The 16,201-nt window shown below is 43.5% G+C and overlaps 1 protein-coding gene across 1 annotated transcript in view; it reads right to left on the reverse strand.

Moving 5' to 3' along the window:
* LOC145981400 (juvenile hormone esterase-like) overlaps window positions 1-16,201 on the reverse strand; it is an 87,362-nt gene that overhangs the window by 17,068 nt on the left and 54,093 nt on the right. The gene's annotated exons all lie outside the window — the stretch shown is intronic.

A 16,201-nucleotide genomic window follows, 5' to 3' on the forward strand; every position in this document is an offset into this window, starting at 1 on the left:
ATGTGTTCATTTTCCAGCTCCTACGATTTAGCATGTAAAAGTAGTTTTTACGAATTATTCCACACAGTCTTGTTTACTGTACATTGCTGTATTATACGTGGGTTGGAAATTTCATAGTGGCAACTATTTATCCTTAAATGATGCAAAAGAGATACCTCTGTGAGACTTTTAGTCACCAGCATTGTGTACAACCCAGTTGCGTAGCGTGATTCTATGAAAGGTGTAAGGCTTCCTTAGATAAACCTGACTTGAATATTGGATAAAGAAAACCCAAAGATATTTTAACTAAATATAATCTATTTGAATGTAAGTCATGTATGGACATACTCAATTTCAAACACTGTATGTTAACAATAATAGCATATGTATTACTTACTGAAAATTCTCATTTATACTATAACTCGATCCTTTAGTCTGAACACCTCAATAGCGTCGTGTAGAATCGGGAGTTTCTTGTCAATATCTTTAGCAGCTCCTTTTCAATGGATATCAGTCCCAAGTCAGATTTCCTTGCCTGAGTCTGTGTGCTGCGTTGAAATGTATGAATCCTCTTCAGTGCAGAAAACGACTTTTCCACCGACGAGCTCGAGACAGGAATAGTGAGGAACAATTCTGTTAGTTTGTACACTTGTTCAACAGCAAGTACTCATGAAGTTCAAACACACTGTTTACTCGATATTCGTCTTCAGAATAAATTTACCTGTAGCTCAACTTTCAACTGGTAGCAATTGAAAAATTTCGCATGCAGCTTAGTTAAGGACACAAACTCTTCTTCTAGAAAGGTTTCTACATAATCGGGAAATTTATCAAAATCCAACGAAGCCAGACACTTTAACTCCTTCATGCTTCCAAATCTCTCGATCGTTTTTACCATCAGTGTGTCCAATATTTCATAAAATAACACACGAAACTATATTTTAGCATCAAACTCGAGCTTCGACCTCTTGACCTTGGAATTGCACTGTTTGTGTTCATTTGTTTATGACCAAAAGACCTCAAACTGTCCACGTAGTTCTTGCAAATCGGTTTTGAATTGCTCAACCTTTTTTAGACAAAATCCAATGTCAGAAATGTTCTTTTGCACTATATTAAAAAGCACTTCGGTCTTAGGAAACACTGTAGAAAAAGTACCGAGGAGAAAACAAAATTCAAACTCTTGGATAGTGCGATAAAATCCCCTAGCAGACATTCTTGATTCCACGTCCCACTGTTCATCATCTTCCATCATATTCTTCGATAGTTCCTCCAGCTCATCTTTAACGGAAGAAATTACAGTACGAGCCTCGTGCTGTAAATCCATCTTGTGGGTGAAACTGTGGGAAACCGCTTATTAATTTTTTTTTCAAGAGCATTCATTCTTTTTGTTCATCTGGAAAAAAATGAAGAAAAGCCAGAACATGCCTGAAAGAAAATCTTGAACTCTTTATACTGTCTGTTGCCTGTTGTAAAACTAGGTTGAATGTATGGGCGTAACAGTGAACAAATATCGCCTGTTGGAACTTTTTCCTAAAACTCCGTTGTAAACCATTGCTTGCTCCTGCCATAGCACTTGCCCCATCATACGACTGATTGATTGATTTGGTGTTTTAAGTCCACTTTATGCACAGTAAAGATAATCGGGACTGAGCCTACAGTTTAATGTGGAATCCGAACCAGTATGTACCTCCACCGGGTATTGAACCCGGGACCCCTTGATTACAAGGCGAAGACGCTACCACTGCGCCATGGGGAAGGCCCCATCATATGTTTGACAAACTAATTTATCACTGCACTCGAATTCAATCAAATAACTAAACAAGTGTCCTGCTAAGTTGCTGGCACTGCTTATGTCATCAAATCGCAGAAACCTCTCTTGAACCTCACCGCCTGAAGAAACGAATCTAAATACAGTTGAAAGTTGGGATTTGTGAGAGATGTCTGTGGTCTCGTCCATTATTACGGCAATGTACGTAATTGGATTTTTTAATTTCCTTTTTTATTTCACTGATCATCATCACTTGAGCCACTGACTGTATGAGGTCATTTTGTATCTCTGGAGAAGTACCAGAAAACACAGTAGCTGTACGCAAATGATGGGCTAATATTTCATCAGTTTTTGCCATGAAATTCAATATCTCTAAGTAGTCTCCTCTATTCTGTGACTGACTCGATTCATCATGTCCTCTAAATGCTTGTTCCTGCCTCCACAGACAACAAACGATATCGATAAGGCGATGCATAATGTAGCGATTGTTTGTCACTCTTTCATTATGTTGTTTCACTGATTGTTTGAGGGCTTCACCCCGTAAAGTTTCTATTCTCGTTTGGCTAAATTTAATAATACTTGACAATGCATAAATATGAGATTTCGATTCAACGTGCCGCTTTTTCAATAAAGAAAAATTGCAGGTATCCGTAATACCAAAATTGCTCCACGCATTCTTTTCCTTTGAAAATAAAAGGTACGGGAAACAATATAACGTATTCGTTCCTGCGCAACCACAAGGCCATTTGTTCCGATCATACCACATATCTTTTCCTTTTCTCTCCATTTTTAAGTCTTTCAGTTCTGGTGTCGGCCTACTTCTGTTAAGGATGTCTTGTTTACACGCGAATGTCAAAGACGAAAAGGGTTATTTTAAAACTGATTCAACTACGAACTCACACTTGTTCACAACAGCAACCACACACTCATTTTCACTTACTCTTGAACTTGTGCAATTATTGTTCATGTTGCACAAAATACTGTAATGGCTGGCTAATAAAAACAATGAATCCTCATAAACGTCTGCTTTGCTAAATGCGTCACAAACAGTGAGTAAGGCGCCTTACATGTGCCTGAGAATCGGGACGCCCTGTCATTGGTTGAGACGATACTACGTAAGCAAACACATCCGCATGGGCGAGTCCAAATCATTTCCTCCATTCACCCACACGTAAGTCCTCTCAAGAAGCCTTACAGAGAAACAACTCGAATCAAAACAAGTCGTCAATTGTTTCGTTAAAAGTTCTACTTGCAGTCTGATATTGTTATGTGTGTTCAAGCGATAAATGCGGGAATGAAATACGTTTTCTTCAATAATTTGAACTTGTAAGGAGGACTTACAAGCACTACGCCGCTGGTACAACCCGATGCCAGCGATGTGAAAGTCGTAGTATTTCTGTACCAGTGTCTGTTGTTGTTGTTGAGTTGTTGTTTTAAGTCCACTTTATGCGCAGTAAGGCTAATTTGGACTGAACCTACAGTTTAAAGTGGGATCCGAACTAGTATGTGGCAGTGCCTGTTCTGTTGATGGTTTGAATATAGCGGTCTATTGCCTGAAGAATCTCTGGAAGAGTTCGGAGTTTCATCTTAGGGATCGAATCTAAGCCACAGGGGCTGGTAGAGCACATGCCAGCCCCATCGAGCTAACAAATCAACCACAGGTTGTGCTACTTGCCCTGAGCATTGTCATTCAAAATGATGGGAGGATACAACAGGAAGTGTCCCCTCTTCTTTCGCAATACAAGTGGCAGGTTATGTTCCAAAAATGAACAGTAATTGATGTTCTGTTCTAGAGGTACGGTGAGAATCACCAGAAAGTTCCCATTAGTGGGGTTCTGACTACACAACATTAGACCTCCAACTCCAACGATACTCTATTCCTCTTGTCCAGTGTTGAAAAGAAGAGTCCATTTACTGGGAGCTTAGGCATCAAACTAACATGTGGTATATAGTAAGTGAGAAGCACTTGTTCCGTTTTATGGAGTATATACAGCAGTGTTGCCAATACTAAATTTCCAACCTACATAAATAAAAGAAAATTTAAATCCTTACAGATGACTGAACTTCATTGCAACATCATACCTCAAATTTTTCACCTTAAAACTCTTTCCGTTTTCGGCAAGAATGATTTTATATTCAGAAAAAGACTCGTTCTACTTCACAAGGTACAATTAGACAATATTTTAAGGCAACACTATCTGATGCTTCAAGTTCATCTATATACTGTCTTTGGCTAAGTAGAATCTTATCGACTGTCACCATAGCTGCGTAGTGGCTATTCTTTCCCAAAAGTTCGGAATTCGCACCCGGGACCCCTCCAGCCGTAGGGCTGTGATCATGGGCGTAAATTGGGACCTAATTTTGAGGGTGTAGAATTAAACAGCCTAATATTGAGGGCAAAATCAAAATGGGCATAATTTTGAGGAGGCAGAATCAAACTGGATCTAATTTTGAGGGGACGGAATCAGACTTGGGGCCTAATTTTGAGGGGGCAAATTGAAGCTTGGCCTAATTTTGGGGTACAGAATCAAACTAGGCCTAATTTTGAGGGGGCAGAATCAGATTTGGGGCCTAATTTTGAAGGGGCAGAATCAACCTAGGCCTAATTTTAAGGAGGCAGAATCAAACTGGGCCTAATTTTGAGGGGACGGAATCAGACTTGGGGCCTAATTTTGAGGGGGCAAATTCAAACTCGGCCTAATTTTGAGGTGCAGAATGAACCTAGGCCTAATTTTAAGGAGGCAGAATCAAACTGGGCCTAATTTTGAGGGGACGGAATCAGACTTGGGGCCTAATTTTGAAGGGGCAGAATCAAACTGGGCCTAATTTTAAGGAGGCAGAATCAAACTGGGCCTAATTTTCAGGGGGCAGAATCAGATTTGGGGCCTAATTTTGAAGGGGCAGAATCAACCTAGGCCTAATTTTAAGGAGGCAGAATCAAACTGGGCCTAATTTTGAGGGGACGGAATCAGACTTGGGGCCTAATTTTGAGGGGGCAAATTCAAACTCGGCCTAATTTTGAGGTGCAGAATCAACCTAGGCCTAATTTTAAGGAGGCAGAATCAAACTGGGCCTAATTTTGAGGGAGCAGAATCAGACTTGGGGTCTAATTTTGAAGGGGCAGAATCAAACTGGGCCAAATTTTCAGGGGATAGAATTAAACTTGGGCCTAATTTTCAGGGGGCAGAATCAGATTTGGGGCCTAATTTTGAAGGGGCAGAATCAACCTAGGCCTAATTTTAAGGAGGCAGAATCAAACTGGGCCTAATTTTGAGGGGACGGAATCAGACTTGGGGCCTAATTTTGAGGGGGCAAATTCAAACTCGGCCTAATTTTGAGGTGCAGAATCAACCTAGGCCTAATTTTAAGGAGGCAGAATCAAACTGGGCCTAATTTTGAGGGGACGGAATCAGACTTGGGGCCTAATTTTGAAGGGGCAGAATCAAACTGGGCCTAATTTTAAGGAGGCAGAATCAAACTGGGCCTAATTTTCAGGGGGCAGAATCAGATTTGGGGCCTAATTTTGAAGGGGCAGAATCAACCTAGGCCTAATTTTAAGGAGGCAGAATCAAACTGGGCCTAATTTTGAGGGGACGGAATCAGACTTGGGGCCTAATTTTGAGGGGGCAAATTCAAACTCGGCCTAATTTTGAGGTGCAGAATCAACCTAGGCCTAATTTTAAGGAGGCAGAATCAAACTGGGCCTAATTTTGAGGGAGCAGAATCAGACTTGGGGTCTAATTTTGAAGGGGCAGAATCAAACTGGGCCAAATTTTCAGGGGATAGAATTAAACTTGGGCCTAATTTTCAGGGGGCAGAATCAGATTTGGGGCCTAATTTTGAAGGGGCAGAATCAACCTAGGCCTAATTTTAAGGAGGCAGAATCAAACTGGGCCTAATTTTGAGGGGACGGAATCAGACTTGGGGCCTAATTTTGAGGGGGCAAATTCAAACTCGGCCTAATTTTGAGGTGCAGAATGAACCTAGGCCTAATTTTAAGGAGGCAGAATCAAACTGGGCCTAATTTTGAGGGGACGGAATCAGACTTGGGGCCTAATTTTGAAGGGGCAGAATCAAACTGGGCCTAATTTTAAGGAGGCAGAATCAAACTGGGCCTAATTTTCAGGGGGCAGAATCAGATTTGGGGCCTAATTTTGAAGGGGCAGAATCAACCTAGGCCTAATTTTAAGGAGGCAGAATCAAACTGGGCCTAATTTTGAGGGGACGGAATCAGACTTGGGGCCTAATTTTGAGGGGGCAAATTCAAACTCGGCCTAATTTTGAGGTGCAGAATCAACCTAGGCCTAATTTTAAGGAGGCAGAATCAAACTGGGCCTAATTTTGAGGGAGCAGAATCAGACTTGGGGTCTAATTTTGAAGGGGCAGAATCAAACTGGGCCAAATTTTCAGGGGATAGAATTAAACTTGGGCCTAATTTTCAGGGGGCAGAATCAGATTTGGGGCCTAATTTTGAAGGGGCAGAATCAACCTAGGCCTAATTTTAAGGAGGCAGAATCAAACTGGGCCTAATTTTGAGGGGACGGAATCAGACTTGGGGCCTAATTTTGAAGGGGCAGAATCAAACTGGGCCTAATTTTGAGGGGACGGAATCAGACTTGGGGCCTAATTTTGAGGGGGCAAATTGAAGCTTGGCCTAATTTTAAGGAGGCAGAATCAAACTAGGCCTAATTTTGAGAGAGCAGAATCAGACTTAGGGTCTAATTCTGAAGGGGCAGAATCAAACTGGGCCAAATTTTCAGGGGATAGAATTAAACTTGGGCCTAATTTTCAGGGGGCAGAATCAGATTTGGGGCCTAATTTTGAAGGGGCAGAATCAACCTAGGCCTAATTTTAAGGAGGCAGAATCAAACTGGGCCTAATTTTGAGGGAGCAGAATCAGACTTGGGGTCTAATTTTGAAGGGGCAGAATCAAACTGGGCCAAATTTTCAGGGGATAGAATTAAACTTGGGCCTAATTTTCAGGGGGCAGAATCAGATTTGGGGCCTAATTTTGAAGGGGCAGAATCAACCTAGGCCTAATTTTAAGGAGGCAGAATCAAACTGGGCCTAATTTTGAGGGGACGGAATCAGACTTGGGGCCTAATTTTGAGGGGGCAAATTCAAACTCGGCCTAATTTTGAGGTGCAGAATCAACCTAGGCCTAATTTTAAGGAGGCAGAATCAGACTGGGCCTAATTTTGAGGGGACGGAATCAGACTTGGGGCCTAATTTTGAAGGGACAGAATCAACCTAGGCCTAATTTTAAGGAGGCAGAATCAAACTGGGCCTAATTTTGAGGGGACGGAATCAGACTTGGGGCCTAATTTTGAGGGGGCAAATTGAAGCTTGGCCTAATTTTAAGGAGGCAGAATCAAACTAGGCCTAATTTTGAGGGAGCAGAATCAGACTTGGGGTCTAATTTTGAAGGGGCAGAATCAAACTGGGCCAAATTTTCAGGGGATAGAATTAAACTTGGGCCTAATTTTCAGGGGGCAGAATCAGATTTGGGGCCTAATTTTGAAGGGGCAGAATCAACCTAGGCCTAATTTTAAGGAGGCAGAATCAAACTGGGCCTAATTTTGAGGGGACGGAATCAGACTTGGGGCCTAATTTTGAGGGGGCAAATTCAAACTCGGCCTAATTTTGAGGTGCAGAATCAACCTAGGCCTAATTTTAAGGAGGCAGAATCAGACTGGGCCTAATTTTGAGGGGACGGAATCAGACTTGGGGCCTAATTTTGAAGGGACAGAATCAACCTAGGCCTAATTTTAAGGAGGCAGAATCAAACTGGGCCTAATTTTGAGGGAGCAGAATCAGACTTGGGGTCTAATTTTGAAGGGGCAGAATCAAACTGGGCCAAATTTTCAGGGGATAGAATTAAACTTGGGCCTAATTTTCAGGGGGCAGAATCAGATTTGGGGCCTAATTTTGAAGGGGCAGAATCAACCTAGGCCTAATTTTAAGGAGGCAGAATCAAACTGGGCCTAATTTTGAGGGGACGGAATCAGACTTGGGGCCTAATTTTGAAGGGGCAGAATCAAACTGGGCCTAATTTTGAGGGGACGGAATCAGACTTGGGGCCTAATTTTGAGGGGGCAAATTGAAGCTTGGCCTAATTTTAAGGAGGCAGAATCAAACTAGGCCTAATTTTGAGAGAGCAGAATCAGACTTAGGGTCTAATTCTGAAGGGGCAGAATCAAACTGGGCCAAATTTTCAGGGGATAGAATTAAACTTGGGCCTAATTTTCAGGGGGCAGAATCAGATTTGGGGCCTAATTTTGAAGGGGCAGAATCAACCTAGGCCTAATTTTAAGGAGGCAGAATCAAACTGGGCCTAATTTTGAGGGAGCAGAATCAGACTTGGGGTCTAATTTTGAAGGGGCAGAATCAAACTGGGCCAAATTTTCAGGGGATAGAATTAAACTTGGGCCTAATTTTCAGGGGGCAGAATCAGATTTGGGGCCTAATTTTGAAGGGGCAGAATCAACCTAGGCCTAATTTTAAGGAGGCAGAATCAAACTGGGCCTAATTTTGAGGGGACGGAATCAGACTTGGGGCCTAATTTTGAGGGGGCAAATTCAAACTCGGCCTAATTTTGAGGTGCAGAATCAACCTAGGCCTAATTTTAAGGAGGCAGAATCAGACTGGGCCTAATTTTGAGGGGACGGAATCAGACTTGGGGCCTAATTTTGAAGGGACAGAATCAACCTAGGCCTAATTTTAAGGAGGCAGAATCAAACTGGGCCTAATTTTGAGGGGACGGAATCAGACTTGGGGCCTAATTTTGAGGGGGCAAATTGAAGCTTGGCCTAATTTTAAGGAGGCAGAATCAAACTAGGCCTAATTTTGAGGGAGCAGAATCAGACTTGGGGTCTAATTTTGAAGGGGCAGAATCAAACTGGGCCAAATTTTCAGGGGATAGAATTAAACTTGGGCCTAATTTTCAGGGGGCAGAATCAGATTTGGGGCCTAATTTTGAAGGGGCAGAATCAACCTAGGCCTAATTTTAAGGAGGCAGAATCAAACTGGGCCTAATTTTGAGGGGACGGAATCAGACTTGGGGCCTAATTTTGAGGGGGCAAATTCAAACTCGGCCTAATTTTGAGGTGCAGAATCAACCTAGGCCTAATTTTAAGGAGGCAGAATCAGACTGGGCCTAATTTTGAGGGGACGGAATCAGACTTGGGGCCTAATTTTGAAGGGACAGAATCAACCTAGGCCTAATTTTAAGGAGGCAGAATCAAACTGGGCCTAATTTTGAGGGGACGGAATCAGACTTGGGGCCTAATTTTGAGGGGGCAAATTGAAGCTTGGCCTAATTTTAAGGAGGCAGAATCAAACTAGGCCTAATTTTGAGGGAGCAGAATCAGACTTGGGGTCTAATTTTGAAGGGGCAGAATCAAACTGGGCCAAATTTTCAGGGGATAGAATTAAACTTGGGCCTAATTTTCAGGGGGCAGAATCAGATTTGGGGCCTAATTTTGAAGGGGCAGAATCAACCTAGGCCTAATTTTAAGGAGGCAGAATCAAACTGGGCCTAATTTTGAGGGAGCAGAATCAGACTTGGGGTCTAATTTTGAAGGGGCAGAATCAAACTGGGCCAAATTTTCAGGGGATAGAATTAAACTTGGGCCTAATTTTCAGGGGGCAGAATCAGACTTGGGGCCTAATTTTGAAGGGGCAGAATCAACCTAGGCCTAATTTTAAGGAGGCAGAATCAAACTGGGCCTAATTTTGAGGGGACGGAATCAGACTTGGGGCCTAATTTTGAAGGGGCAGAATCAAACTGGGCCTAATTTTGAGGGGACGGAATCAGACTTGGGGCCTAATTTTGAGGGGGCAAATTGAAGCTTGGCCTAATTTTAAGGAGGCAGAATCAAACTAGGCCTAATTTTGAGAGAGCAGAATCAGACTTAGGGTCTAATTCTGAAGGGGCAGAATCAAACTGGGCCAAATTTTCAGGGGATAGAATTAAACTTGGGCCTAATTTTCAGGGGGCAGAATCAGATTTGGGGCCTAATTTTGAAGGGGCAGAATCAACCTAGGCCTAATTTTAAGGAGGCAGAATCAAACTGGGCCTAATTTTGAGGGAGCAGAATCAGACTTGGGGTCTAATTTTGAAGGGGCAGAATCAAACTGGGCCAAATTTTCAGGGGATAGAATTAAACTTGGACCTAATTTTCAGGGGGCAGAATCAGATTTGGGGCCTAATTTTGAAGGGGCAGAATCAACCTAGGCCTAATTTTAAGGAGGCAGAATCAAACTGGGCCTAATTTTGAGGGGACGGAATCAGACTTGGGGCCTAATTTTGAGGGGGCAAATTCAAACTCGGCCTAATTTTGAGGTGCAGAATGAACCTAGGCCTAATTTTAAGGAGGCAGAATCAAACTGGGCCTAATTTTGAGGGGACGGAATCAGACTTGGGGCCTAATTTTGAGGGGACAAATTCAAACTCGGCCTAATTTTGAGGTGCAGAATCAACCTAGGCCTAATTTTAAGGAGGCAGAATTAAACTGGGCCTAATTTTGAGGGAGCAGAATCAGACTTGGGGTCTAATTTTGAAGGGGCAGAATCAAACTGGGCCAAATTTTCAGGGGATAGAATTAAACTTGGGCCTAATTTTCAGGGGGCAGAATCAGATTTGGGGCCTAATTTTGAAGGGGCAGAATCAACCTAGGCCTAATTTTAAGGAGGCAGAATCAAACTGGGCCTAATTTTGAGGGGACGGAATCAGACTTGGGGCCTAATTTTGAGGGGGCAAATTCAAACTCGGCCTAATTTTGAGGTGCAGAATCAACCTAGGCCTAATTTTAAGGAGGCAGAATCAGACTGGGCCTAATTTTGAGGGGACGGAATCAGACTTGGGGCCTAATTTTGAAGGGACAGAATCAACCTAGGCCTAATTTTAAGGAGGCAGAATCAAACTGGGCCTAATTTTGAGGGGACGGAATCAGACTTGGGGCCTAATTTTGAGGGGGCAAATTGAAGCTTGGCCTAATTTTAAGGAGGCAGAATCAAACTAGGCCTAATTTTGAGGGAGCAGAATCAGACTTGGGGTCTAATTTTGAAGGGGCAGAATCAAACTGGGCCAAATTTTCAGGGGATAGAATTAAACTTGGGCCTAATTTTCAGGGGGCAGAATCAGATTTGGGGCCTAATTTTGAAGGGGCAGAATCAACCTAGGCCTAATTTTAAGGAGGCAGAATCAAACTGGGCCTAATTTTGAGGGGACGGAATCAGACTTGGGGCCTAATTTTGAGGGGGCAAATTCAAACTCGGCCTAATTTTGAGGTGCAGAATCAACCTAGGCCTAATTTTAAGGAGGCAGAATCAGACTGGGCCTAATTTTGAGGGGACGGAATCAGACTTGGGGCCTAATTTTGAAGGGACAGAATCAACCTAGGCCTAATTTTAAGGAGGCAGAATCAAACTGGGCCTAATTTTGAGGGGACGGAATCAGACTTGGGGCCTAATTTTGAGGGGGCAAATTGAAGCTTGGCCTAATTTTAAGGAGGCAGAATCAAACTAGGCCTAATTTTGAGGGAGCAGAATCAGACTTGGGGTCTAATTTTGAAGGGGCAGAATCAAACTGGGCCAAATTTTCAGGGGATAGAATTAAACTTGGGCCTAATTTTCAGGGGGCAGAATCAGATTTGGGGCCTAATTTTGAAGGGGCAGAATCAACCTAGGCCTAATTTTAAGGAGGCAGAATCAAACTGGGCCTAATTTTGAGGGGACGGAATCAGACTTGGGGCCTAATTTTGAGGGGGCAAATTCAAACTCGGCCTAATTTTGAGGTGCAGAATCAACCTAGGCCTAATTTTAAGGAGGCAGAATCAGACTGGGCCTAATTTTGAGGGGACGGAATCAGACTTGGGGCCTAATTTTGAAGGGACAGAATCAACCTAGGCCTAATTTTAAGGAGGCAGAATCAAACTGGGCCTAATTTTGAGGGGACGGAATCAGACTTGGGGCCTAATTTTGAGGGGGCAAATTGAAGCTTGGCCTAATTTTAAGGAGGCAGAATCAAACTAGGCCTAATTTTGAGGGAGCAGAATCAGACTTGGGGTCTAATTTTGAAGGGGCAGAATCAAACTGGGCCAAATTTTCAGGGGATAGAATTAAACTTGGGCCTAATTTTCAGGGGGCAGAATCAGATTTGGGGCCTAATTTTGAAGGGGCAGAATCAACCTAGGCCTAATTTTAAGGAGGCAGAATCAAACTGGGCCTAATTTTGAGGGGACGGAATCAGACTTGGGGCCTAATTTTGAGGGGGCAAATTCAAACTCGGCCTAATTTTGAGGTGCAGAATCAACCTAGGCCTAATTTTAAGGAGGCAGAATCAGACTGGGCCTAATTTTGAGGGGACGGAATCAGACTTGGGGCCTAATTTTGAGGGGGCAAATTGAAGCTTGGCCTAATTTTAAGGAGGCAGAATCAAACTAGGCCTAATTTTGAGGGAGCAGAATCAGACTTGGGGTCTAATTTTGAAGGGGCAGAATCAAACTGGGCCAAATTTTCAGGGGATAGAATTAAACTTGGGCCTAATTTTCAGGGGGCAGAATCAGATTTGGGGCCTAATTTTGAAGGGGCAGAATCAACCTAGGCCTAATTTTAAGGAGGCAGAATCAAACTGGGCCTAATTTTGAGGGGACGGAATCAGACTTGGGGCCTAATTTTGAGGGGGCAAATTCAAACTCGGCCTAATTTTGAGGTGCAGAATCAACCTAGGCCTAATTTTAAGGAGGCAGAATCAGACTGGGCCTAATTTTGAGGGGACGGAATCAGACTTGGGGCCTAATTTTGAAGGGACAGAATCAACCTAGGCCTAATTTTAAGGAGGCAGAATCAAACTGGGCCTAATTTTGAGGGGACGGAATCAGACTTGGGGCCTAATTTTGAGGGGGCAAATTGAAGCTTGGCCTAATTTTAAGGAGGCAGAATCAAACTAGGCCTAATTTTGAGGGAGCAGAATCAGACTTGGGGTCTAATTTTGAAGGGGCAGAATCAAACTGGGCCAAATTTTCAGGGGATAGAATTAAACTTGGGCCTAATTTTCAGGGGGCAGAATCAGATTTGGGGCCTAATTTTGAAGGGGCAGAATCAACCTAGGCCTAATTTTAAGGAGGCAGAATCAAACTGGGCCTAATTTTGAGGGGACGGAATCAGACTTGGGGCCTAATTTTGAGGGGGCAAATTCAAACTCGGCCTAATTTTGAGGTGCAGAATCAACCTAGGCCTAATTTTAAGGAGGCAGAATCAGACTGGGCCTAATTTTGAGGGGACGGAATCAGACTTGGGGCCTAATTTTGAAGGGACAGAATCAACCTAGGCCTAATTTTAAGGAGGCAGAATCAAACTGGGCCTAATTTTGAGGGGACGGAATCAGACTTGGGGCCTAATTTTGAGGGGGCAAATTGAAGCTTGGCCTAATTTTAAGGAGGCAGAATCAAACTAGGCCTAATTTTGAGGGAGCAGAATCAGACTTGGGGTCTAATTTTGAAGGGGCAGAATCAAACTGGGCCAAATTTTCAGGGGATAGAATTAAACTTGGGCCTAATTTTCAGGGGGCAGAATCAGATTTGGGGCCTAATTTTGAAGGGGCAGAATCAACCTAGGCCTAATTTTAAGGAGGCAGAATCAAACTGGGCCTAATTTTGAGGGGACGGAATCAGACTTGGGGCCTAATTTTGAGGGGGCAAATTCAAACTCGGCCTAATTTTGAGGTGCAGAATCAACCTAGGCCTAATTTTAAGGAGGCAGAATCAGACTGGGCCTAATTTTGAGGGGACGGAATCAGACTTGGGGCCTAATTTTGAAGGGACAGAATCAACCTAGGCCTAATTTTAAGGAGGCAGAATCAAACTGGGCCTAATTTTGAGGGGACGGAATCAGACTTGGGGCCTAATTTTGAAGGGACAGAATCAACCTAGGCCTAATTTTAAGGAGGCAGAATCAGACTGGGCCTAATTTTGAGGGGACGGAATCAGACTTGGGGCCTAATTTTGAAGGGACAGAATCAACCTAGGCCTAATTTTAAGGAGGCAGAATCAGACTGGGCCTAATTTTGAGGGGACGGAATCAGACTTGGGGCCTAATTTTGAAGGGACAGAATCAACCTAGGCCTAATTTTAAGGAGGCAGAATCAAACTGGGCCTAATTTTGAGGGGACGGAATCAGACTTGGGGCCTAATTTTGAGGGGGCAAATTGAAGCTTGGCCTAATTTTAAGGAGGCAGAATCAAACTAGGCCTAATTTTGAGGGAGCAGAATCAGACTTGGGGTCTAATTTTGAAGGGGCAGAATCAAACTGGGCCAAATTTTCAGGGGATAGAATTAAACTTGGGCCTAATTTTCAGGGGGCAGAATCAGATTTGGGGCCTAATTTTGAAGGGGCAGAATCAACCTAGGCCTAATTTTAAGGAGGCAGAATCAAACTGGGCCTAATTTTGAGGGGACGGAATCAGACTTGGGGCCTAATTTTGAGGGGGCAAATTCAAACTCGGCCTAATTTTGAGGTGCAGAATCAACCTAGGCCTAATTTTAAGGAGGCAGAATCAGACTGGGCCTAATTTTGAGGGGACGGAATCAGACTTGGGGCCTAATTTTGAGGGGGCAAATTGAAGCTTGGCCTAATTTTAAGGAGGCAGAATCAAACTAGGCCTAATTTTGAGGGAGCAGAATCAGACTTGGGGTCTAATTTTGAAGGGGCAGAATCAAACTGGGCCAAATTTTCAGGGGATAGAATTAAACTTGGGCCTAATTTTCAGGGGGCAGAATCAGATTTGGGGCCTAATTTTGAAGGGGCAGAATCAACCTAGGCCTAATTTTAAGGAGGCAGAATCAAACTGGGCCTAATTTTGAGGGGACGGAATCAGACTTGGGGCCTAATTTTGAGGGGGCAAATTCAAACTCGGCCTAATTTTGAGGTGCAGAATCAACCTAGGCCTAATTTTAAGGAGGCAGAATCAGACTGGGCCTAATTTTGAGGGGACGGAATCAGACTTGGGGCCTAATTTTGAAGGGACAGAATCAACCTAGGCCTAATTTTAAGGAGGCAGAATCAAACTGGGCCTAATTTTGAGGGGACGGAATCAGACTTGGGGCCTAATTTTGAGGGGGCAAATTGAAGCTTGGCCTAATTTTAAGGAGGCAGAATCAAACTAGGCCTAATTTTGAGGGAGCAGAATCAGACTTGGGGTCTAATTTTGAAGGGGCAGAATCAAACTGGGCCAAATTTTCAGGGGATAGAATTAAACTTGGGCCTAATTTTCAGGGGGCAGAATCAGATTTGGGGCCTAATTTTGAAGGGGCAGAATCAACCTAGGCCTAATTTTAAGGAGGCAGAATCAAACTGGGCCTAATTTTGAGGGGACGGAATCAGACTTGGGGCCTAATTTTGAGGGGGCAAATTCAAACTCGGCCTAATTTTGAGGTGCAGAATCAACCTAGGCCTAATTTTAAGGAGGCAGAATCAGACTGGGCCTAATTTTGAGGGGACGGAATCAGACTTGGGGCCTAATTTTGAAGGGACAGAATCAACCTAGGCCTAATTTTAAGGAGGCAGAATCAAACTGGGCCTAATTTTGAGGGGACGGAATCAGACTTGGGGCCTAATTTTGAGGGGGCAAATTGAAGCTTGGCCTAATTTTAAGGAGGCAGAATCAAACTAGGCCTAATTTTGAGGGAGCAGAATCAGACTTGGGGTCTAATTTTGAAGGGGCAGAATCAAACTGGGCCAAATTTTCAGGGGATAGAATTAAACTTGGGCCTAATTTTCAGGGGGCAGAATCAGATTTGGGGCCTAATTTTGAAGGGGCAGAATCAACCTAGGCCTAATTTTAAGGAGGCAGAATCAAACTGGGCCTAATTTTGAGGGGACGGAATCAGACTTGGGGCCTAATTTTGAGGGGGCAAATTCAAACTCGGCCTAATTTTGAGGTGCAGAATCAACCTAGGCCTAATTTTAAGGAGGCAGAATCAGACTGGGCCTAATTTTGAGGGGACGGAATCAGACTTGGGGCCTAATTTTGAAGGGACAGAATCAACCTAGGCCTAATTTTAAGGAGGCAGAATCAAACTGGGCCTAATTTTGAGGGGACGGAATCAGACTTGGGGCCTAATTTTGAGGGGGCAAATTGAAGCTTGGCCTAATTTTAAGGAGGCAGAATCAAACTAGGCCTAATTTTGAGGGAGCAGAATCAGACTTGGGGTCTAATTTTGAAGGGGCAGAATCAAACTGGGCCAAATTTTCAGGGGATAGAATTAAACTTGGGCCTAATTTTCAGGGGGCAGAATCAGATTTGGGGCCTAATTTTGAAGGGGCAGAATCAACCTAGGCCTAATTTTAAGGAGGCAGAATCAAACTGGGCCTAATTTTGAGGGGACGGAATCAGACTTGGGGCCTAATTTTGAGGGGGCAAATTCAAACTCGGCCTAATTTTGAGGTGCAGAATCA

The sequence above is a fragment of the Lepisma saccharinum genome, chromosome 29 (assembly GCF_977018435.1).
Source record: "Lepisma saccharinum chromosome 29, izLepSacc3.1, whole genome shotgun sequence".
Lineage (NCBI taxonomy): Eukaryota > Metazoa > Arthropoda > Insecta > Zygentoma > Lepismatidae > Lepisma > Lepisma saccharinum.